Genomic DNA, 24,850 nt, shown 5'->3' with positions numbered 1-24,850 from the left:
GTACCACTAAATCAGTGCGGCAAAGGGTTTGATTCCTAAGTTTTGGCAGGTGATTGAGGCACCAAAAATCGGGAATTGGATAGATAGAATGGAGAGTATTATGAGAATGGAGGAACTGTGTTATATGGAAGAGGATAAAATGGAAAAATTCAGGAAAATATGGTGTAGTGTGACGAAATTTAAAAGCTCGGAGACATATACAGAATTAATTAGAGTAAGGGGGGAAGTTTAGAAGCTAGAAGGGACTTACTTTAGTTCATAAGATAAAGAGATCTTGATACAGATAGAGAAAATAATTAGTCTGTGAAGGGAGGGGGTGAGAGGGGGTGAGGGGCAGGGGGCGGGGGAGGATGGGGATGGGGAGGTATAGGGGGTAATGGATTACATAGGAATAATGGTATAAGTGACAATGTTGTTTATGTTTGTTTGTTTTTGTCCTCTTTTTGTATAATAACCAAATAAAAATTTAAATTAAAAAAAAAAAAAACTTCAGAGACCAAGTTTCACATGTCTGACTCCAGATATTCAGTGCATTCCAGCAGATCATCAGTCAGTTCTGCTGAGCAAAGGCAGAAGCAGCACGTGGTTCAGCAGAGGTCGTTTACGCTCAAAAAGAGGCTGACTTGATGAGGCAGAAAGCAAAGTTAGAAGCCAACTCGTTGAGGCAGAAAGCAGAGCTAGAAGCTGGTATGCACGTGTTTCAGACTCAAAAGGGCAGCAGCTCAAGCAGGAGCCATGGTATACAAAACTGTTGTTGGTATGGAAGGGGATCTGCTCCAAGATCTTGAGGAAATAGCAACTCATGTTGCAGTGCAAAGGACTGCAGAAAATGTACAGAACCATGCTCCAGATCAAGTTACGACAGAGTATGCTTCTGTCGAGTCTATCTCCAACATATTTCCACAGTTTCCTGACTTGACATACCGACAGCCCTCTCCAGATATGCCTTACTGTCCCCCGCTTTCCACATTAACTCTGAAGCTTTCCCAGCACCAAGGGTACACGTTCAAGAAAGCAAAGATGATATTAACCCTCAGCATCCATCATGCAATGTGGTTTGTCATGTATCCTCCTTAAGAAATGGCCCATTAGGATCCCCAGGGACAGCTGATCCAGGAAAGCACATAATTCGGCAAGACTTAGTGAGCACCTGGCTACTAACATTTGCTGATCGCCTCGAGAACTATTGGGCATGGAAGACATATTTCCAAAGCATCATCAGAGATCTGAAACTTACACCTAGAGAGGAGCTAGATCTGCTAACAAAGTGGCTCGGACCAGAGTAATCTCAACAGGCCAAGAGAATCAGGTCTGTACAAATTCATGATCCAGCTGCTGGGATTAAAATGGTATGGCAGAGATTAGAGGACTGTTGTGGTAGCCCTGAAGCTGTTTAAAAGGCTGTATTGAAGAAAATGGAAGACTTCCCTAAAATCTCTAACAAAAACAACCTAGAGTTAAGAGAACTTGGTGACATCTTGTTGGAGGTCAATGCAGCCAACACTGAAGGCCACTTATCAGGACAGGGATACCTAAACACAGCACGTGGGATTAAACCAATAGTTGAAAAGCTCCCATACAGTATGCAAGATAAGCGAGTTTCTCAAGGCTCAAAGTACAAGGAATATTATCAGGTCTCCTTCCCACCATTCAGTTTCTTCACAAAGTTTATCATCAAATAAGAAAAGACTAGAAATGACCCAAGCTTCATATTCCCAACATGCAGTAACCAGATGCCAGCAAACACAGAGAAGATAGAAGCAAAGCATGGCAACAGACCATCAGTGTCAGTCGGAAAGACAGACGTGTCATCCACTGTTGCAGCTTCACATCTTAAAAGCTCTGAAAGGAGGTCCATGGACCCAGACAGTTCATGTTTGTGACGGACCACCTGTCACCACGATTGGGTGATTCCGTCAGAGAACTGCTTCCTCGCCACTGGAACTCAGGACCAAGGTATTATAGCTGGGCATCGCACCCAAGACTAGGCAACACTAGCTTAGGTGCAAAACTGGAACTGTTTATTGAACAGAAATACAGGTTTTTATACACTTCAGAAATAGGGGCAGTCCCCACATGAACAATAAAATAAATATCACACATTGGGATAAATATCCCACACTGACTAGGTAAGAGCTTGATCACATTATTCTAAACAGTGCAAACGGTAAACAGTACAGCCAACAGCTAACAGTGATATAATTAACAGTAAGCTAAACAACAGCTAGCAACTAACATGTAACAGTGAGCTAATCAACAGCCAGGCACCCATACAAGCCCACCCCAGACAGCCCGGCACCTCCACCCTGAATACACAATGTACCTTACAAATGCGGTCTTTCAGGTGTTTGCTTTCACTTGTATAATCTGTCCATCATAAGACAAGACTCGTACAATATTCCAACAGTGTGAAAAGTGGAATTCTTCTATCTTCATAGATTTCTTGAGGGAGATTGTTGATATATATGTCTGTCCCAAGTGGAGGAGCTTCTCCAACCCAGTCTGCAGGAAGGCACCATATTTCCTCTGACCATTAACCTGTATAAGATTAATATTACACCTTTCCATCCACTCCACATGGGCCCTGTATTGTCTTTACTCAGAGAATTAATCCAAACCTCGCTCTCAGCCTTCATCATGTTGTTATCTATCATTAGAGAATGATCTGCACTCTCCATGGGAAATAATCAGTGGGTAGAAGGCTAGCCCCTAGTCCCTTATACACACATTATACACAATGTTTAGATTTAGGTTGGGTCATAGCTGGAGAAGTATTCTTAAGTGGGCCTCATAAACAGGGTGGGCAGAGGCGCAACAAGTGGAACTACAAGTGATGGGACATAAACTAATGGACACTAAAATGGAAGGCATTTGCTCAGGGTGCAGTTCATAAATCCATATGTGTGGAGGAGGATATCCTCATCCACTGTGGCAGCCGTTCCTCAGAGTATGCAGGCTCTGTGTGGAAAGACAAAGAGGAGAACAAGGGAGGCGCCACCGAGTGTAGTATTAGTGTATGCTTTATTCAGCAAAGGTAAGCAACACTCACAAGACAGTAGAAAAGTGATCGCTTGTCATCAATACTGCACAGGTACAGTGCAGCCCAAAAGTCCAGGGATGGAGTCTCGCTTCCATGGATGGTGAGGAATGGTGTCACCACAGTCCCGGCATGGGAACACCGATCGGAAGTGAAGGAACCAGCGTGGAATGCATCTGTGGGTGGAAGTGACATTACTGGAGAAGGAGCCAGAGAGCTCGTAGCCTGCCTGCACAACACTGGTCCTGGTCCAGTGACATCACTTCCGCCCGCAGATGCATTCCACACTGGTTCCTTCACTTCCGGTCGGCATTCCCATGCCAGAACTGCAGTGATGCCGTTCTTCATCATCCTATTAAGTGGGGCTCACAAACCAGCAGATGTAAAGTCATTTGGGACAAACGTGCTGCCTAATGGGAGTCTTTCTCTATTCAGCCCATGCACCAGCTATATGCGAGTAAAACAGGCCTTTAATACTCGCGAATTACAGCCATGCACTCCCTCATTGCGCCAAATAGAGACCACAGCTCGCAGCGTGAATAGTTTGTGTGACAATGTGTTCACTAGAACTCCAAATGATGAGAGACCTGCTATGTCCATTGAAGATCATGTGTTCCTTGATGCAGTTGAAAAAAAAATGTTTGTGGACAAAGCAACTCACTGGGTAGCACCCCTACCATTTTGCTCACCATGCCCTAGACTGCCAAACAACAGGAAGCAAACACAGAAGAGACTCTTTGTTCTATACTTTGTTAACTTTATGCTAAAAATCCCGACTAAGCAGAACCTGCCCCACCACTGAAACCGGGTGAAGAGGGTTGGTAACTACCAATCTTGGCGTCTATCACCCTCAAAAATCAGGGTACATCAGAGTAGTTTTTGATTCTAGCACTCAGTATGACAGCATTTCATTGAATGATGTACTTCTTAGCGGCCCTGATTTGAATAATACGCTACTAAGTGTCCTTATACATTTCAGCAAAAAGCAAGTTGCAGTTACCACTGATGTGCAGCAAATGTTTTACTGTTTCCTCGTTAGAGAAGATCACTGTAACTGCTTTAGGTTTCTTTGGTTTATAGATAATTACCTCAACAAAAAAATTACAGAGTTCAGCATGAAAGTACATATCTTTGGAAATAGTCCTTTGCCTACCATATCCAATTATGGTGTAAGAAATAGCAGGGAGCGAGCGAGTATGGAGAAGAACTTAAGAAATTTCTGCGTAGATGACAGAGCGGTCAGTCTCCTACAGAGAGCTAGGGAGACGCTTGCAGGATCTAATCTTAAGCTACACAAGACGGCGTCCAATAAAAGCGTTTCCTGCAGATGACAGAGCGAAATAGTTAAAAGACCTTGTTCAAGGGGTCAAGGGGTCAAGGAGTCCCTTCACTGGAGTTTAGGAGAAGGTTGGAACCTCCAAACCGACAGTTTTACTTTTCAAGTGTCCAGAGAGGTGATGCCATACACACGGAGAGGTATCCTAGCCACAGTAAATAGTCTTTACGACCCACTTTGGTTTGCAGTCCCAATCACTAGACAAGGCAAAGCCTTAGTTAGAGAGCTCTCAATAGATCAATGTGACTGGGACTCCCCAAGAGAAACTCAATGGAGAACATGGGCAGAAGACTTGATTCATCTTGAAGATCTCAGTATTCCCAGACCCTATGTGCCAGTGTTGCTAACATCTACAGTGCAAAGAGAAGTATGTGTCTTTTCTGATGCTTCTACTGTGGCGATAGCAGTTGTATCGTATCTCAAGGTCATAGACAGTAATAGTCAATGTCATGTAGGCTTTATTATCTAAACTAGTTCCAAGACCAGCCCACAAAGTGCCATGTTTAGAGTTATGTGCAGCCATTTTGTCAGTTGAGATAGCAGAACTGATTCTTGAAGAAATTGACTTTGAGACAGATGCAGTTAAATACTACACCGACATCAAAATTGTGTTCAGTTATAGTCACAATATCTCCAGAAGATTTTATGTGTATGTCTCAAACAGGATAATACGCATTAAAAATTTTCACTAATCCAGATCAGTGGCATTACATTTCCACTAGTCAGAACTCAGCAGATCACGGTACCAGACTCATTCAAGCAGCTCACCTAAAACATACCAACTGGTTCTCAGGCCCAGATTTCTTGCATCATGCAGATACGACCAAGCCACAGAAAGCCACAGTATTTGACCTTATTGAACCAAATTTTGACAGTGAGATCAGACCTTCAGTGACAGTTTTGGCAACCAAAGTACATGAACACAAGTTAGGCTCACATAGATTTTTCAGATTTTCAAGTCTTTAGTGGGAGGTATAGCAACACTTATTCACATCAAAATATCCTTTTTCAGCAGCAATCACAAAAAAGTTTTATGTAAAGATTGGCATTGTAACAAGCGTACACACAGTGAAAGACGCAGACCTCCATTTTATTAAGAAATCTCCATTTTGTCCCCTCATTCTCCCCCCTTCCTCTCTGTTCATACACATTGACATATGGCTTGTGTGTTAAAAAGTGTCACAGGCCAGAGCCCAGCAGGGAGCCCAGAGTTATACACCTCTCTGAGCGAAGTGCCTGGTTGTCTATGAGAGCTGGGCAATATAACACCTCATAAAAGATAACGCAAGCCTTCCCAGGAGTTCAAAGACATTCCAAGGAAGCACACATAACTGCGCTAATAAACCTAACTCAGTGTATGTGACAGAACCAGGTAACACTTTTAAAATCCATTTTTCCCCTATGTCTCATATCTTGGAATATGAGAGACTTACATAAAAAAAGGCATATCTTCAAATTGGCCACGAGGAGACAAACAGTTTGATAGGTCACTCTCCTTGGCTGGAATACATAGGAGAGCAGAAAAGTAGATCTCGTGAACCATTCAGTGTATAATTTCATATTGCATATCTAATCATTCCTCATATGTGTCTGCATAATAATCTACCCGCGGGCAGACTCACTTGTGCACAGGGAAAGTTATGAGCCAAAATAAGAACTATAAGAGATTTTGGCTCTAGTTTAGGGCTACGCCCAGATGACCCCTCCCTAAACGGGGCATTGGTCCTTGACTTCAGAGACACCCCCTGCTAGGGAACTACAAAATAGGCTGTAAGGCCTAAGAGAGTTAAGTTGAAGAATTCTCCCGTTTAATATCAGAACCAACTTGGGAGACCGCCCTTTCGCTCTGAAACTTGATCTGCTAACCCAGGACTTTGGCAAGTACTTTAACCCTCTAACTTCTTTCTGTTATCTCTTTGCTGTGCTGTTGCTCTCTGTATATTTTTTATATATATTGGTTACATTTTTTTTCTGTAAATATTTTTATTGCACCCTTTTGACCTTTTAGTAATAAATCTTTCCTTGTTATACAGACGATTATCTCAACCATTATAGTGTTATAGCTGATATCGCAGAGTTTCCTCTTTCTCTGTACAAAAAGGAGGTGGTGGCAGTGTGAAGGGTTGATTGCGTAATTAACCTGACCCAGTAACAATCGCATTCAGGCTGCCAGTACATGGATTGTGGTCCAATTAGCTGGAAAATCGTTGTGCAGGGTGCAGCTGGGTGTGGCATTGTTACGCACGTGACATCGCGGTTTTAGATTGGCTACTCCTTCGGTCACGAGTTTGGTGAGAAGGGCTAGGGTCTGACGCCGCGTTCATCACATATTGGTGGCAGCGATCATGGGATCGTCACAGGCATTGTTGCAAAAATGATGCCATCCATCAGAATTCTTGCAAGCAGAAACTGTCATTATCAAATGTGTCCAACAAGAGATGTATTTGGAAGAGATAAAGTCTTTTTTGAAGGAAGGAAAAAAAATCACAGATCAAAGCCCAATCAAATGTTTGAATCCAATAATCGATAAAGATGGACTAATCAGAGTAGGAGGGAATTTGTATAATACAGACATGGCCGAGAATGAGAAACACCCTCCTGTAATTCCAGCCAACCATCACACAGCTACTCTTTTAGTCAGATACTACCATGAGGAGGTATCACATCAAGGCCATTAATTTACAGAAGATGCACTACGTTCAGCAGGCTTATGGATCATTGGAGCTAAAAAACGAATTTCTAGTGTTGTCCATAAGTGTATTATTTGCAGGAGTTTAGAGGAAGGGTACAGGAACATATGTCAGATCTCCCACCAGATGAACGTACTGTAGCCCCTCCATTCTCATATCTCAGTTATTGATGTATTCCGGCCTTGGAATGTAACATTCTGTCATTCTAGGGCACACTGCGAGTAAAAGATGGGCTGTGATTTTCACTTGTTTAAGTACTAGAGCAATTAATTTGGAAGTATTTGAATCAATGTCATCTTCAAGCTTTATTAATGCCTTGAGAAACATCCTGTCCCTCCATGGACTAGTCAAACAATTCTGATCCAACAAAGGAACAAACTTCATAGGAGCCTGCAAGGAACTCCAAATTGACTCTGAAGATCCTGAGATCCAGAATTACCTTCTTGGTCAGAGATGCACTTGGATCTTCAATGCCCCCCACTCAGCCCATATGGGAAAAGTGTGGGAGAGAATGATTAGTATAGCTAGACGTATTCTAGACTCAATGTTGATGCAAAACAAAAACACTCGATTGTCGCATGAAGTCCTTACTACACTGTTGGCAGAAGTTGCAGCCATAATAAATGCTAGGCCATTGGTTTCCATTTCAACAGACCCCGAGAGACCTGAAATTCTTACACCAGCAATGCTCTTGACTTGGAAGCTTGTGCAGTATTAGTACCACCTAGTGAGTTCACTTTAAAAGATCTTTAAAAGTGCCAGTGTAAGCAGGTTCAGAACCTTGCTGACACCTTTTGGAAATGACAGACGCAAGAATATTTGTCATCCCTCTAAACAAGAAGAAAGTGGAAAAGGAGAAACCAAATGTTCAAGTAGGTTGAAAGACCCTCAATCAAAGTGCAATGTATGGCCAATGGGTCTCATTATGAAAACCATTCCCAGTGGTGATGGTAAATTTTGCAAAGACAGGTCAAAATCATAAATCAGGGGACTACTAAAGTATACCTCCGACCTGTCAGATTTATTAGTCCTTTTCCATAATAAATAGTTACCCATTTAAATGCTACAGTAATTCAAAGATATATAGTAGTGGTAGGTATATATTTATACCAGGCTGGGAGTATTCTGTATAAGGTATATTGTCATTGTGTTCAGTAGTGAGTCATCTATTGGGTGTTCACTGCAATTGCACCTGTTTTTATTATTCCCTTTCTGATAGAATAATTTTTATTGTTGCATGCGGAATAATAATACAACTGCTCACACATGCAGGGGGTACAGAACAGAGAACAAACCATGAGCGATGCCAACTGCAACTAAATAATATGAGATATAAAATATCCACAGCATGGGCATATGATGATATCTGTAAGTCCGCTTAAATGACCCAAGCCCTAAGGCCTGGGGGCTTAAATTAAGGAGGCATAGGAGAGAACAGAAAGTGGATATCCAGTAGTGGAAAAGAGAGAAGAAAAAAAAAAAAGAGATAAAAAAATGGAGGGGGAGGGTTAGGCATAAGAGAGGGATCAATATAAGTTCCTTGCAGGCCTGGGTAAAAATCAAAAATTATGAGTTGCCCAGGCTGGTTGGGGGCAAGGTGGGAAGGGCATACAACCACCAAGGATTCCAAACTTTCCAAAATTTAGTATGCAAATCATGTAAATTACTGGAAATTTTTTGTTTAACATCGATGTGGTCAGATTGTTCTTCACCGCTTGAAAATGGTACCAATGGTTTCCTCTCAGCCTTGGCTATAGCGCGCATGGCGGCAATAAACAGGTATGTAGCAAGATTTTGCTGTTAGGAAAATAAACCCTGGATCGGACAATGTAATAAAGCTTATTCATTATTCCCTTTCAATAAGAACAGGAAGATTTTCATGTTTGTCAAGAATAAAGATTTTCCATAAACCAGTGCAGCCATTTCATTTTCTAGAAGAACACCAGTGAAGGTCTCCTCCTTTCTCCCTAGCTAGATCTCATTTAAATGTATTCAATGTGATTTGCAGGTAGCTGTTTGCAAGAAATGTATTCATTGTATACATTTGTGAGTGATGTGTCATTGAAACATATTGTAACTTCAGTTTATGTGATTGTATTGCAGTTTTACAGAACGTCTCACAGAAGTAAATTCAGTTTTGGAATGAAACATAACACTGCTTCTGTCAGTTTTGTTAGCTGTTGGCTAACCGTTAGTAGGACAGCATAGGATGTGTAAACTGGGTCCTTTCAGAACAGCACTAATCAATGACACATCACACTTTTTTTAAGCTCACAATGAAACAGCTAAATGGTTGGTGTTTGCACACCAGGCCAGAGGTTTCTGGTAGAGCCCCCTACTTTACTAGTTTACGGTGTTCCAAGCAGGTATCAAATATCAAAAACAAACAGAAAGTGCAACACTTATGTCCAAAGCATATGAAAAACACAAAATTATTCCTGTGTGAACTTATATAGGAACTAATTATACAAAAATATACAGTTGTGTTCAAAATAATAGCAGTCAGACATCACTAACCAGATCAATCACTGTTTTTGGTAGAAATGATATTTCTACATGGCAAATACTTACTAGCAGGTGTAGTAGAGTAATAGAAATCCAACAGACCCAACAGTCATGACATGCATGCTGCTGATTCTGTGTAATTGAATCACTCATTGAAAGGGGCATGTTCAAAATAATAGCAGTGTGGAGTTCTATTAGTGAGGTCATTCATTTTTTGAAAAACAGGTGTCAATTATTGCCCTTATTAAAGGAAGGCAGCAAATGTTGTACATGCTGGTTACAGTGCATTTCTCTCCGAAATTCTGAGGAAAACGGGTCGTTTCAGACATTGTTTAAAAATGGCAACCAAAACCTGAAAGACGTGGAAGAAAGCGAAAAACTACCATTCGAATAGATAGAAAAATAGCCAAAATGGCAAGGACTCAGCCAACAATCAGCTCCAGGAAGATCAAAGAAGGTCTAAAGTTACCTGTGAGTACTGTTACAATTAGAAGACGCCTATGTGAAGCCAACCTATCTGCAAGAAGCCCCCGCAAAGTCCCACTGTTGAAAAAAAGACATGTGCCGAAGAGGTTACAATTTGCCAAAGAGCACATTGACTGGCCTAAAGAGAAATGGCGCAACATTTTGTGGACTCATGAAAGTAAGATTGTTCTTTTTGGGTCTAGTAGCCAGAGACAGTTTGTCAGACGACCCCCAAACACTGAATTCAAGCCACAGTACACTGTGAAGACAGTGAAGCATGGTTGCGCAAGCATCATGATATGGGGATGTTTCTCATACTACGGTGTTGGGTCTATTTATCGCATACCAGGGATCATGGATCAGTTTGAATACATCAGAATACTTGAAGAGGTCATGCTGCCTTATGCTGAAGAGGAAATGCCCTTGAAATGGGTGTTCCAACAAGACAAGGACCTCAAACACACCAGCAAATGTGCAACATCTTGGTTCCAGACCAACAAGATTGACGTTATGGAGAGGCCAGCCCAATCCCTGGATCTTAATCCAATAGAAAACTTGTGGGGTGACATCAAAAATGCAGTTTCTGAGGCAAAACCAAGAAATAGAGAAGAACTGTGGAATGTAGTCCAATCATCCTGGGCTGGAATACCTGTTCACAGGTGCCAGAAGTTGGTTGACTCCATGCAACACAGATGTACAGCAGTTCTCAGAAACAGTGCTTATACAACTAAATATTAATTAAGTGATTCAAAGGAAAGCAAAATCTTCAAACATTTTTCAGTTTATATTGTGAATGTTTAAGTTTGTAAAGAAGAATACAAACACTGCTATTTTTTTGAACAGTGTAATATTCACTTTCTTTTCTTCAATTTTTTTAGAGGAACAACACAAATTTGATATATTTTTCTTCATGTTTTGATTTGGAATAGAATGTGTAGTGTTCCCAATGCATTTGTGTGTATGGAAATAAAAGCTACTAGAAGGATTTTGAGCTTTATTCACTTTTTTCAACACACTGCTATTATTTTGAACACAACTGTATATAAGATTAACTTAATTCACAAATAAAGTCCAAAAAGTGCAGTGTCCAATGGTGTAGAGATCAACCATGACCAGTGACATCTGTGAAGAGTGCATCTGTGACAATCCTCCAGCACTATGCACTCACCAGAATTAAGAGGCTGCTCATTCACTAGTTCTTTTTCTTTGCGCTCACTACATATTTTTGACACTTTTTAGATAGCAAATATCAGCCTTGAGAGTAAATATTGACATTTTTTAATTTTTTTATTTCTGGTAATCAATAATCCTAGTAGGGCTTTTTAAAGATCCAGAGGAACTACTTGTAGATGTGTTCTTTGTGTGGCTATCATGACTTCATGTGACTATCCCAGATAGTCTCTATCCAATAGGATAGCATTCTGAAGATGGTTTCTAATATTTCAGTTGTGGTAGATACTGGAGCATTGAACCACTTGACAATTTATTGGGTCTCTCCCATTACCTTTGTGTACAGCAATCATGGTAATATAGTTAACACATTAATTTGTATTGAAAATACAGATCTAAAAACAATCTGAAATAGATTTCACCTAAAATGTCATTAAAGTGATTCTAAATGCTTAAATATTAAAAAAAAAAAACAACAAATATGTCATACTTACCTGCTTTGTGCAATGGGTTTGCACAAGGCAGCCCGCATCTTCTTCTTGGATCCCCGATGCTCCTGGTCCCTCCCTCCTTTCGGGAGCCTCCACAGCAAATAGCTGGCTATGGGGGCACCCGAGCATACGCACTCCCTAGCCACTCCATTGTATGTCCATTCACACATGGACCCGCAGCTTGACCCCGCCCCCTCCCTCTTCTCATTGGCTCACTGGCTGTGATTGACAGCAGTGGGAGCCAATGGCTACTGCTGCTGTCTCAGCCAATGAGGAGAGAGAGAGAGTCTCAGGATAGCTGAAACTCCAGTGCACATCGATGGATTGAGAGGGGGCTTAGGTGAATATTGGAGGGGGGGATGCTGCACAGAGAAGGTTTTTTACCTTCATGGATAGAATGCGTGAAGGTAAAAAACCTTCAGCCTTTACAACCACTTTAAACCTAAATAAAGCCATTATAGTGTCAGTAATATATTTCTAAATATTGTTTTATTAAATTAATTTTGGAAAAAATAGCTGCTGTTCCTGTCAGTGACCTGTCATGGCTGGTTGCAACAATCTGCATGGTCATAAACCCCTGTAGTTTTGCCACCTCATGTGCACTTGAACAGCCTGGACAGTGGGGCTGTGAATGGCAGAAAGAGCCTCTATCAATCAAGCACTCTTACCCACCCCAGTAGGTGGTGCTGCTCGAGATTTAGGCATCTGGGAGCTTTATGGGGCAGGTAAGAGCATCCTTTTTGAACCAGGGTGCCCTGACACCCTGGGGTGCCTTGAGGTCTCTTCAGGGGTGCTTTATCAAAATGCCTAAAAATTACCCAAAAATTGTATATAAGCCAGAGGTGAATCAAGACTGCCTTTTAGTTACACAAAAAGACACAGGTTTTTATTTTGTACCATTACAACCTTATAGCCGCCGGCATCCCAAAAACCAATGACATCCTCAGTTGATAAGGAGGACAGTGGGCACCTGCACCACATCCTTGTTTGTCCCTCCCCTGCCTCTCTCCATCAGCGCTGGGGTCACTTTAGCTGAGTGATGGAGAAAATCTGGAGAAGTGAAACACTGGAATATTAGATAATTCCAGTGTGCAAAAGTGTATTTGATTTGGAAGAGTAAATCCCCTCTAAACGTTGGATGTCCTATGTGTGTAGATGTTGATGCATTATGTAAAACTATTAGAATCATTTTTTTACATTTTATAATGGGGTGCCTCAAGGCGGTCCATAATTTTAAAGGGTGTCTTGAGGTTGTACATAATTTTAAAGGGTGCCTTGCCTGAAAAAAAGGTTGCTAAACACTGGGTCAGAGTGATTGACAGCAGCTCTTCCTGTAATTGCCTTTCCCAGCAGGACAGGCTGGTGGTTTAGGTTTATAATCACTTTAAAGATGACCTATATATACACAGTACATGAAAAACCCTAACTTAATAACATTTAGTTTGTTAAAGTCAGGTGTACAAAACAATCACCATGTTACTTTGTTTTAAATAATGTACTTGTTTTGGCTTATGTAAATGTGTAATGCGTGTTGAAATTACTTGAGGTCTCCACTGTAAGCCTGAATGCTGGGATGACAATACAGGAGTACCACTGTGAGACATAGACTGAGTGTTGTCAATCTATACCAGAAAAGCTTGAACATGGATCTTAATGCCTAAATCACCAGATAATGTTGAAAATGACTTTTGAAATCACATTACCTTTTAAAACTTATATTACATTTTAGTCACTAAATTGACTTTAAAATCTAAAGTCTGGATTTCTAATGGCAATTTCATAGCATGGCTTAACATGCCAAAGCAATTGCAATTTAGCATATAATTCCTGATTGCAGGCAGCAGTAAAGCACTTCCACATATGTTCTAGTCTCCTAGGAACCCATCAAAATTTGGATATTATCAGAGGTCTAAGCCGTCCACCCCTGCCTCACTGGATTAAATTGATAGTGTTAGTAGAGAGTAGGGTCTAGAAATAGACAGTTCTGAAATGCACCTTCACTAGTATTAGGGCTACCTGACACCTGGAATGGATGGCAAAGTGGATCTGGGCAAAGAAGCAGTTGCAGAATGCCTACTGTACGTGTTATACCATTCAAAACTGGCTAGCCTCATGCTGTATGAAGTATAAGGTTGCCGGGTCTAGGTCTGGTTTAATTCTGCGAATTCAACAAGTGCATTTCTTTACAATTTCAGACTAACCTCTATATTAGAAAACAGCCCAAACATTTAACCTTTCCTGCTCCAAACCAGAAAAGAATGGCTAGAACAGACAGCAATTATGCTAGGACATGATATCTGAAGGTTTTAGCTCCTGAAAAACCTTGAGAAAGAATGTCTTTGTTAAGGCTAACATTGGCTCTTTTCTCTGTGAAAAGTTCAGATTCAGTGAAAGCAGTAGATTCCTTTCTTTTGGAATCTGTGCTGTGGTTTTTCCTTTCCACCGAGAACAAAACCGAATAAAAAAGGAAGTAGAGAGTAGAATAATATGTCATTCAAGTCACCATTATCCTGCTCTGGCACTTGTTGTGTTTGGGGCTCAGTGTCAACAGTTGGACAGAACAATATTATATTCTGCTTCCTGCCTCTGGAGTCATTCCATTTCATCTTCCCCGGGGACGCACTGAACAGCCAGTAGAGGTTTTACTGAGGAACTATTTTAATCCCCGGATAACCCATCGGAGGCCAGACAGGCATGCAATGTACTGCAACACAATTGCTGGCGGCAAACTGCTTGACTTTTTTCACTCTTGAGACATTATTTTGTTGAAAATGACAAAGTGATTACAGGCTTACTTAAGCAGGGCTTAATCTGTGCACAGTGCGATTTACAAAGTTTTAAGATGGCATTTTAAGATGCCTTCTTAAATTGGATATAAAGAACCCTATAACAGACAGCAAGTGTTAGGCTTACTAGGCAGTGATGGCTTTAAGGAAGTATGGGGCCCTAAGCAAGGTTTTTGGGACTCTAACAAGGCTTTGATCCCCCATTCCAATCTTTTCTGATGAAATTGATAAGGACTGCAATAGAACAGAGAGGTCACTTTACTTGCACTCTCTGTACAATGGCATCCTCCCTTGTAACTTATAGGCAGGTGCATAGCTTTGAATATTTGTGCTTTCCCCTTGTTTACTGCAAGAGCATGAAGGTTGGAGATGGATCCGCTGAAGATGCACCAGACTCTGGGCTCCTGCCTAGGTTTCCTCATATGAGCTGGTGCTGTAAAGTGCGGGATACACTGGTTTATTCTATAAATGCAATGCACAGAGCAGTGGGGCAAAGAGCAGCAACAATGGCAGCCAATCACATTTCAATTTACAGTAAGTAAAGATGGTTTATGTTCGGTTGCTATAGGTTCATATGTTACAGGTAGCCAATATCCTAAATACCCTGTTTACCATTAAAGCGTCATTTCAGGGAGGATTGGAACTTTTCCTAGGGCTTTTATTCCTGCCCTTATCAGTAGTTTTTCTGTAGTTGAGCTTTTGGTATACTTTTCCATCACAGGCTTACAACAGGTCCAAGCATCTGTCAACACCTGCGGGTTTCCTATTCCCACATATCAACATGCTGTGGATTTCAGAACTGTGCGAGTCCACTGATAACAAACTTCGTATTCAGTACAGGCAGGGGCGTATTTGCCGCAAGGCAAACAAGGCATTTTTCTTGGGCGTCATCTTTCAGGGGGTTGGCACTGCCCCCCGGAAGAAGGGATACCGGTTGCCCTGTGTCACGCTGAAGAGGCTCTGAGGGGCCCTGGGGATGGGCGACAGGTGGATGAATGATGTGAGGAGAACCGGGGGTGGGGGGGGGATTGACCGTGAACTCCAGGAAGGGAGTCAGGATTCTGGAGAGCTGTGATGATGAGTGTCTCCTTCTCTGGGGGGGGGGGGGGCCGTGGTGTGAAGCGGGGAGGTTGCAGGTGGGGGGGTTGGTGGGTAGCGGAGGCAGGAGTCAGGGGGGTGAGAGTTGGCAGATTCTTTTTGTGTTGCCCAAGGCAGCACAAAACCAAAATACACCACTTCAATCTCATAAAATTTTATATTATTAAACAATAAAAATGTTGTGGCTTTGGTCCTACTAGGAGTTTTCCTGTAATGGTTGTTGATAAATAGCTATAATAAGTCACCAGCAGTGTGGCAGGAATTGTATGTAAGTACTGGTCACAGGAAGGTGCATTATCCTCTTACAAGCAGTTCCCATAATTCTTTCTGAATTCTTTCCAACAGGTGAAAAACTGCTGGCTACAGAACCTGGAACAACAATTCTTTAAGAAGAACATTTTGCTAAGAACTGTGTGTAAAGAATATAGCCAAATAAATAGTTTAAAAAATAGTTATTTCTGTAAAGGAAAATCACTTTTATAGTGTCTCTTAACTAAAGAAGGTGAAAGTATATGTATAGTAAAATACGAAATATGAAAATATAGTAAAGTAAAATAGGAAAGTATATGCTACTCATTAGCTATGCCGTCCATACAGCTGGTAAATACTTCTCTGGCATGTCAATTCTGCTCCAAATTCATCTACCACAGGTCACACTTAAATTAGTAGTGGCAGAGGAAGAGGGTCATAGAACATTTGGGGACACTGGACTTTGAAAAATCTTACAGTCCTACATTTCTATCCCTATTGCCCAAACAACTGTATATATACTATATATTTATATGTATACAGTATATATTATTTTGCATAAATTGCTATTGAAATGCAAGATTATACAAAATTGTCATGACAGTTTAGAAAGGATTTCTACATTTTAAAACTTACCTATTTGACTGACTCTTTCCTTGCAGTAACATGCAGAGGTTTCCATCTCCCTATTCCCCTTTTAAAAGTGGGCTGAGCGAAAAAAAATAAAAACTGAATTAAATTGTGTGGATAGGGGAATCTTCCCCGCTGTATCACTGTAGTCTGACACTGGAGGAGTCAGCTTGACTCCTCCAATATCAGAATACACTGATCAGTGCTGTAGGCTTTTGGCTGTAGTATTGATCGAACTAAAATCTTCCAGCAAACCTGTTCATGAGCAGATTATCAGAGATCGACTGTAGACATGTGCAATTCGTTTCAGAATTTATGAATCCCAATAATAACAGATTTCAACAAATCCCAAATAGATTATATGAAATGAATTATCTGAATTTGAAAATGAATTCTAATTCAAATTGATATATGAACTTGATTTCGAAAATGGAAACCTATCGAAATAAATACAGTAAAGTATAAAAGAAAAATAAGATGATGATTCCTACTTGGGCTACTTTATAGAATAGAAAATAAAAAGATTAGAATAGAATAAAATAGAATAAAACAGAATAGAAAATCAAAGAATAGAATAAAATAGAATAGAATAGAATATAAGAGAGTAGAATAGACTAGAAAAGAAAAAATAGACTGATAAGAACAGAGAATAAAATAACAGAACAGAAAATTAGAATAGAATGAAAAAAAATAGAATAGAATAAATTAGAATGAATATCGCCATCTTCTGAAATTTAAATTACAAATTACAGATTGATTTGAAAATAAGGAATATATCAAAAAATATATTAAATTAATTCCAAAAACGAATCATTCTAACATAAACATATGACGAAACTGAATTATTAACTTTTAACAAAACAAATGTAATTTTTCCATTATGCCCATCTCTAATCGACTGTTCTCAAACAAGACCAGTCACAGATGGATTGAAATTCAGCAGGTGCCTGCTGAACCAGCTGAATTTCAACCTATTTATGGCCAGCTTAAGGGCTTGTTCACACCATAAAATGCATGTGGTAGTGTGCACATTATAAATATATGCTTGCGGCTAAAAATATTGGTTCCCCTGCATTTCTGTCAGATAAAGCACCATTTTGCAAAACCCCAAAAATGGACTGGACAAAATTATTAGCACCTGCTCAAAATTGTAAGAAATAACTGCATTCCAGGTTTGTGATGCTCCTGTAATTTGTAATTAAACTCACCTGTATCAATTAACAGATCTTAGGTGTTCCTGTGTTCACTGTGCGCAACATTGTCAAGAAGTTTACAGCCCATGCCACTGTAGCTAATCTCCCTGAACGTGGACGAAAGAGAAAAACTTGATCAAAGATTGCAATGAAGGATTGTTTGAATGGCGGATAAAGAACTTCGATCAACTTCTCGACAAATTCAAGCTGACCTTCAGGCACAGGCTACAACTGTGTCAGCTCGCTTTATACATTGCAATCTGAATAAAAAGGGATGTTATGGTAGGAGACCCAGGAGGACCCCAGAGCTGACAGAAATATACAAAAGCCAGAATGGAGTTTGCCAAAACTTACCCAAGGAAGCCAAAATCCTTTTGGGACAATGTGCTGTCTGCATGTGAAACAAAATGACAGCTTTTTGGCAAAGCCCATCATTCTACTGTTTTCAGAAAAAGAAATGAGGCCTTTAAAGAAAAGAATACAGTCCCTACAGTCAAACATGGTGGAGGTTCACTGATGTTTTGGGGTTGCTTTGCTGCTTCAGGCACTTGATGTCTTGACCGTGTGCATGGCATTATGAAATGTGAGGACTACCAAAAGAACTCTGGGGTGTAATGTAGGGGCCCTAGGGGCCCAGTGTCAGAAATTTAGGTCTCTGTCAGAGGTCATGGATCTTACAGCAGGATAATGACCCAAAGTACATGTCAAAAAGCACCCAGAAATGGTTTAAGATAAAGCGCTGGACAGTACGGAACTGGCCAGCAATGAGTCCAGATCTCAATCCCATGGGCACCTGTGGAGAGATCTCAAAATAGCAGTTGGGAAAAGGAAGCCTTCCAATCTGAGAGACCTGGAGCAGTTGGCGAAAGAGTGGTCCAGTGGAGAAGTGTAAGAAATTGATGGTTACAAGAAGCGATTGATTTCAGTTATTTCAGGGGTGTGCTACCAAATATTAAATTGAGGGTGCCAATAATTTTGTCCAGTCCATTTTTAAGGTATATATATATATATATATATATATATATATATATATATATATATACATACATACATATACACACATACATATGCATACATACATATACACACACACACGTATCAACTGCTCAAAAAAATTAAAGGAACACTTTGTAGCCTCCCTAGCGGTCTGATTATGTCCATATTTCTGTGCTCAAAGCGGTACATTTTTTTGCATGGAAATATGTATTTTTTTAATTGTAGGCCTGTAATTTTTAGGAATAACTCACTGAAATCCGTCCGAACAAGAGTCTAGTAAACATCCCGGGTATGTTAAAATTTGAAACAGGAAATCATAAATTATAATTTTATAAATAATCATAAAAAATAATAATATAATAATAAATTTAATTAAATAATATAATCAAACCAAAAACACAGAAATTTGAAATATAGCGCCAAGTTCGCACATCACTGAACTTAGTCGCAAAATCGTTTTCAGTGTCTGATGACGAATTTCCCCACGAATCATTATCACTCAATTCTGCAAGTGGTTCTAATTTACTATCGCTGTTCTCTAGCTGGTCTAAAACCGCTTTTGACCAAAAGGGATGCTTTTTGGATGCCATGGACATTTTTCAGTTTCCAGGCAGAAAGAACAGTAAAAATGCAGGCAGGGCACAGGACAAAGCACTAGGGACAAAATGTATGTGAAATGGTTTGGTATAGTAATGTTTTACTATGTGATTTTAGTGAATGTTACTTTTACAACTTTCAAATTTCCCACCAATTCCGTCCCCCGTACATCCTGACGTCGCACGGAACGGAACCCAGAAGACAGATGCCGGCATCGGCCGGAGGACATTGCAGGGGACGCTGCAGGAGGGACATCATGGGAGCGAAGGACAAGGTAAGTGTAGAAGAGATCGAGGAGCAACGCTGCAAGGTATTCCCGAGTGTAGCTCGGGGTTACCGCTTGTGGTGCTGAAACTTTACCCCGAGCTACACTCGGGAATACCGCCAGGGAGGTTAATCAGAGTATAGCATCAAGTCAATTAAACTCCTGGGATATTGATCTGGTCATTTAAGTAGCAGAGGGGGTTGTTAATCAGCTTCAGTTGCTTTGGTGTTAATGAAATTAACAACAGGTGCGCTAGATGGACAACAATAAGGTGGAGGCCAGTGACATTTTTTTCCCTACTCATCTTTTCTGACTGTTTTTCACTAGTTTTGCATTTGTCTAGTGTCAGTGTCACTACTGGTAGCATGAGGCGATACCTGGACCCTACAGAGGTTGCACAGGCAGTCCAAGTCCTCCAGGATGGCACATCAATATGTGCCATTGCCAAGAGCATGGAGGAGATTCCAGGAGACAGGCAGTTACTCTAAGAGAGCTAGAAAGGGCCTTAGAATGGCCTTAACCCATCAGCAGGACCAGTATCTGCTCCTTTGTGCAAGGAGTAACATGATGAGCACTGCCAGAGCCCTACAAAGTGAGCTCCAGCAGGCCACTGTTGTGAATGTCTTTGACCAAATAACAGAAACAGACTTCATGAGGGTGGCCTGAGGGCCTGACATACTCTAGTGGACCCTGTGCTCACTGTCTGGTACCGTAGAGCTTGATTGGCATTTGCCATTGAACTCCAGAATTGGCAGGTCTGCAACTGGCGCCCTGTGCTTTTCACAGATGAGAGCAAGTTCACCCTGAGCACGTGTCAGACTTGAAAGGGTCTGGAGAAGCCATGGAGAAAGTTATGCTGCCTGTAATATCGTTCAGCATGACCGTTTTGGTGGTGGGTCAGTGATGGTCTGGGGAGACATATCCATGGAGGGACACACAGACCTCTAAAGGCTAGAGAATGGCACCCTGACTGCCATTAGGTATCAGGATGAAATCCTTGGACCCTATGCTGGTCGGACCCTATGCTGGTGCAGTGGGTCCTGGGTTCTTCCTGGTGAATGACAATGCCCGGCCTAATGTGGCGAGAGTATGCAGGCAGTTTCTGGAGGATGAATTACCACTGAATGGCCCCCATACTCGCCTGACCAAAAGCCAATTGAACACCTCTGGGATATCATGTTTTGGTCCATCCGACGCCGCTTTGGGTTGTCTTTGCATTCAGTCCACTGTAGGTTGATAATTTTCATTTCCATCCAACAATGGGGCATCCTTACGTTCCTAAAACATTACCCAGTCCATATCAATATAGATATCATGCACAATATTTTCCCTATGGAGATTCGATGTGTTTTCAAAGTGTTCCTGTAATTTTTTTGAGCAATATATGTGTGTGTTTGTGTGTCTGTGGGGAATGGCTTTACTGTGCTGAGAGTACACTCATCACACAGCACAGTAGCTGAGCTGTCATGGGCATGCTACATACGTCAAAAAACATAATCAAAGTACACAAGGCATATGTATACCCTTTTCCACCTCTGCTGATCCCCCCTGTCCAATCACAGCTGATCACATGTAAAAAAGGAAATGCAGATTATCGGCATTTCTCTCCTCACGAGCTGTCACACTGTCAGCTCGTGAGGAGAGGAGAGCTGGTAATCGGCATTGCTCGGAGGGGACATCTAAACTGATTGTCAGGGCACTGATGGTCAGTGTGCCCTGATGATCAGTGTAGCCCCAGCAGTGCCACCTGTCAGTGCCCATCAATGCCAGCTGTCATCGCCCATCAATGCCACCTGCCAGTGCCCATCAGTGCCTCATCAATGCCACATATCAGTGCCTACCAGTGCACATCAATGCCACATATCACTGCCCATCTGAGCTGCCTTTCAGTGTCACCTATCAGTGCCACCTATCAATGCCAATCAGTGCCACCTATCAGTGTACGTCAGTGCCGCCTATCATTGCCAGTCAGTGCCGCCTATCAGTGCCACCTATCAGTGCCATATATGAGTGCTGCTTTTCAGTGCCCATCAATGATGCTTGTCAATGTCTATCAATGCCACCTACCAGTGCCTCCTCATCAGTGTCCATCAGTGCCACCTATCAGTGCCCATCAGTGCAGCCTATCAGTGCCCATCACTGCACATTAGCGCACATCAGTGAAGGAGAAAAATCACTTATTTACAAAACTTTATAACAAAAACTAAGAAAAAAATTTTTTTTTCTCAAAATTTTCAGTTGTTTTTGTTTTGTTTAGCAAAAAATAAAAAACCCAGAGGTGATTAAATACCATCAAACGAAAGCTCTATCTGTCTCAAAAAAATAATAACAATTTCATATGGGTACAGCTGAAGACTGGCCTGGGCAGGAAGGGGGTATAAGTGCCCTGTAGGCAAGTGGTTAATATATTGGTGCTGGTGGCATCTTATGGCACTTATTTTTGCAAATTAAAAGAAATTTAGCAGTTAAATTTTTTGTCGATTTAATATTTTCTACTGTTTTAATCAATAAAGCAAGAAGACTGAGGAGATCAGAGAAAATGGGGACCTGGCACCATGGTAGAGTGGATGCAGGAAGCATAAACCTCACAGTGTCCAAAGGAAAGCAGACCCAGAGGTAAGTGTGTTATAATGTGTATAATTGCACATTATGGCAAATGCTGGCTGCACCCACCACAGTTTAATTCCACTAAGTAATGACAAAGTTATCGCTGAATAAACAAGCCCAAAGCAGCAATGTAAACATTGCTAAATTGGTTAAGGTGCATTAGGATGCCTTATACAATTAATGACCCCAACACACTTTCCCACTTTCAAACTTCTATTTCTCAATTTTTATTTGTCACAAGATCATAAAATACACTGTATGTATTTCATTCATATATTTAGGAGTCTGTCTAGATCTCAGCTCTAAAAATGACCTAATCATCCAATATATTTTTTTATGTTAAGTGCATGAATGCTAATTGATATGTGAGTGTACCACATACACATACTAGACCCCTGCTGCAGCCTTTCACCTCGTGGCATGTTACAAAGCTACAATGTTGCAGTCCGATCACTGGCAAAAAGGAGACTGAGAAAATGATCCCTCCTGCCTGCAGCAGACTGATAGCCTCTTCTTCACCTAGACACAGTCACTGGTCTGGAGCTCATGGACCCAAGGTGGAACTTTTTTAAAAATGTATGGTTGCTGTATATTGTGATATGTCTAGAACATCAGGAATGTTTTACTGTAGACTTGTAAACTTCCTGAAAGGTCCATTTTAAGCTGATCCTGTTACATATATAATCTGAAAATATAGATTCCCCACAAGGTACCCCTATTAATCACCTTTCTGTGGGTCTACTGCTGCCTGGAATTTTGAAAGGTACAAGTGGAAATTCCAAAGCAAAAGTAGCTACGGTATAAAACAACAGCTGTACAATATCTTCAAAATAAAGAATATGTGGGAAATCCACAATCATAAAATGTTTGCTGGAAAGTTCTACATTGCTTCACTAAAAACAGATGATAGATTCTTATCTCAAACTCTAGCCTTCAGCTCACCACAAATGTTACAATCTGATTGTACAATCTCCTTTAAATCTACCAACAATTAAGTTGTGTAAGGGCTTGTCTGATTGGATACAAATATATTGGATATTTTGGTTAGGTCCCCATAGTACATAGGAAGGGAATTACTAAAACTGAAGCACTTAGAATTTGGTGCAGCTGTGCATGGTAGCCAATCAGCATCTAATTTCAGCTTGTTCAATTAAGCTTTGACAATAAACCTGGAAGCTGATTGGTTACAATGCAAATCTGTATCAGATTTGTCATGTTTCAGTTTTAGTAAATAACCCCCATAGTTTGTTAAATCTAATCTTGCTTGTACAAAGATTGTATGGTCAGATTGCAAAGTGTATGGTGACCATTTCTCTTGTAAGCACATGCCTTCCATACTTACAGCAGAAAAGATATAACAGTAAGTAACTTTAATAATTCAATATTTAGGTAGCCTTAGAACTCACTTGCAGATATTAGATAGCTAGTATCCTCCAATTCTAGCGAGGGGCTTAACCCATTGCCTTCCACTCATAACTAAAATATTGGTTTGGTGTGGAGTGGTCCCATAAATGAAAAAAATTGCATACAATGCGCAGTAATCATGGACACATATCCTACTGGAGGAACCCACCTTTCACAGATTTTTCTGCTCCTTAACTTCAGAACAGCAATATTTTTGTTTCACCACACCGCAGCTTTGGTTTAGAACAATGCCACCTGGTTACAAGAAAAAAAATATGAATTATACATAATATTTTACTATTCAATTTAACAAGGTCATGACAAAAATAAACAAAAATAAATTAATACACATCTTCAGGAAACACAAAACCTAAATGAACAGATCCCAGTATGCTTGTATGCTGTAATCATTTTTATCCACTAGGTGGCAATGTCATACTGCACAGATGATTACACTTGGGTATATTGAGTCATTGCTTCTTACAATTAGTTCAGATCAAAAACTAATATTTTTTTCAGGATTAAACAGCTGCTAAAAAGTTAATAACCTGCATATGACATCTCCCCTGGACACAAGTAAGATTTTTGTACACATACTGTATTTATCATGAAGGGTCCCTGCAGGATTTTTAATTTATGTTCTAACTATTAAAATGTGTCTGTTCATAAAATCAGGTGGAATTCTGTGATCCCTGTGAGACAAAGTTGGTCTATTAATATGTCAGTATTATAAGTGGTATAGAATATATAATGCAGATCAGTGTTTCTCAACATATTTTAAATCATGGCACCCTTTAAAAGTATGTACACATTAGAGGCACCCCAGGTGAATTATACCTTGTTTTGTTCAGGATACATTTGGCCTTCATTTGCTGGTACGTGTTATGAGATCTCTCCCACAGTGCTCATTATGCTTCTTTTTTAATCCTACCTAAATACACTGACACAAAATATAAAAACTTTTTTTTTCTACGTAAAACACACTGACACTAACACTGATATTGTCCCTAACATTACCATTGGCACTTATCTATATTAGGCTCTGATCTATTTTATCTTTTTTTAACAGTCCTTTCTATGTACACAGACTTCTCTAGCGAGTTGCGGGTTCTAACACTAGTGGATTGGTTATCACAGTGATCAAGTGGAAATAGTAAACACCAACAGTAAACACCAATTAAATGGCAGAGGTGCTGTATATATAGCATGACATGGAGGGCGTACAATAAACATCCGTCCCTGAGGATGTCAATTGGACAAAATGCGTTGGTGGGGCTATTCGTCATGACATCACATCTGCTTGCGTCACTTCTGGTCCATAGAATGCACGC

At 40.6% G+C, this 24,850-nt stretch overlaps 1 protein-coding gene across 3 annotated transcripts in view; it reads right to left on the bottom strand.

Annotated features, from left to right (window-relative positions):
- The window catches only part of FGF1 (fibroblast growth factor 1), a 136,913-nt gene that overhangs the window by 63,352 nt on the left and 48,711 nt on the right, over nucleotides 1–24,850 (bottom strand). For all 3 annotated transcript variants that reach the window (XM_089673031.1, XM_089673032.1, XM_089673030.1), the window contains exon 2: nucleotides 23,689–23,774. The gene's annotated coding sequence lies outside the window, so the exon portion shown is untranslated. The remainder of the gene's footprint in view (nucleotides 1–23,688; nucleotides 23,775–24,850) is intronic.

Source organism: Staurois parvus, unplaced genomic scaffold (genome assembly GCF_062004578.1).
Source record: "Staurois parvus isolate SC_StPar_1 unplaced genomic scaffold, SC_StPar_1.0 ptg000133l, whole genome shotgun sequence".
Taxonomy (NCBI): Eukaryota; Metazoa; Chordata; class Amphibia; order Anura; family Ranidae; genus Staurois; species Staurois parvus.
Note: the sequence above shows the minus strand (reverse complement) of the source record. Positions and strands in the feature narration are given on the sequence as shown.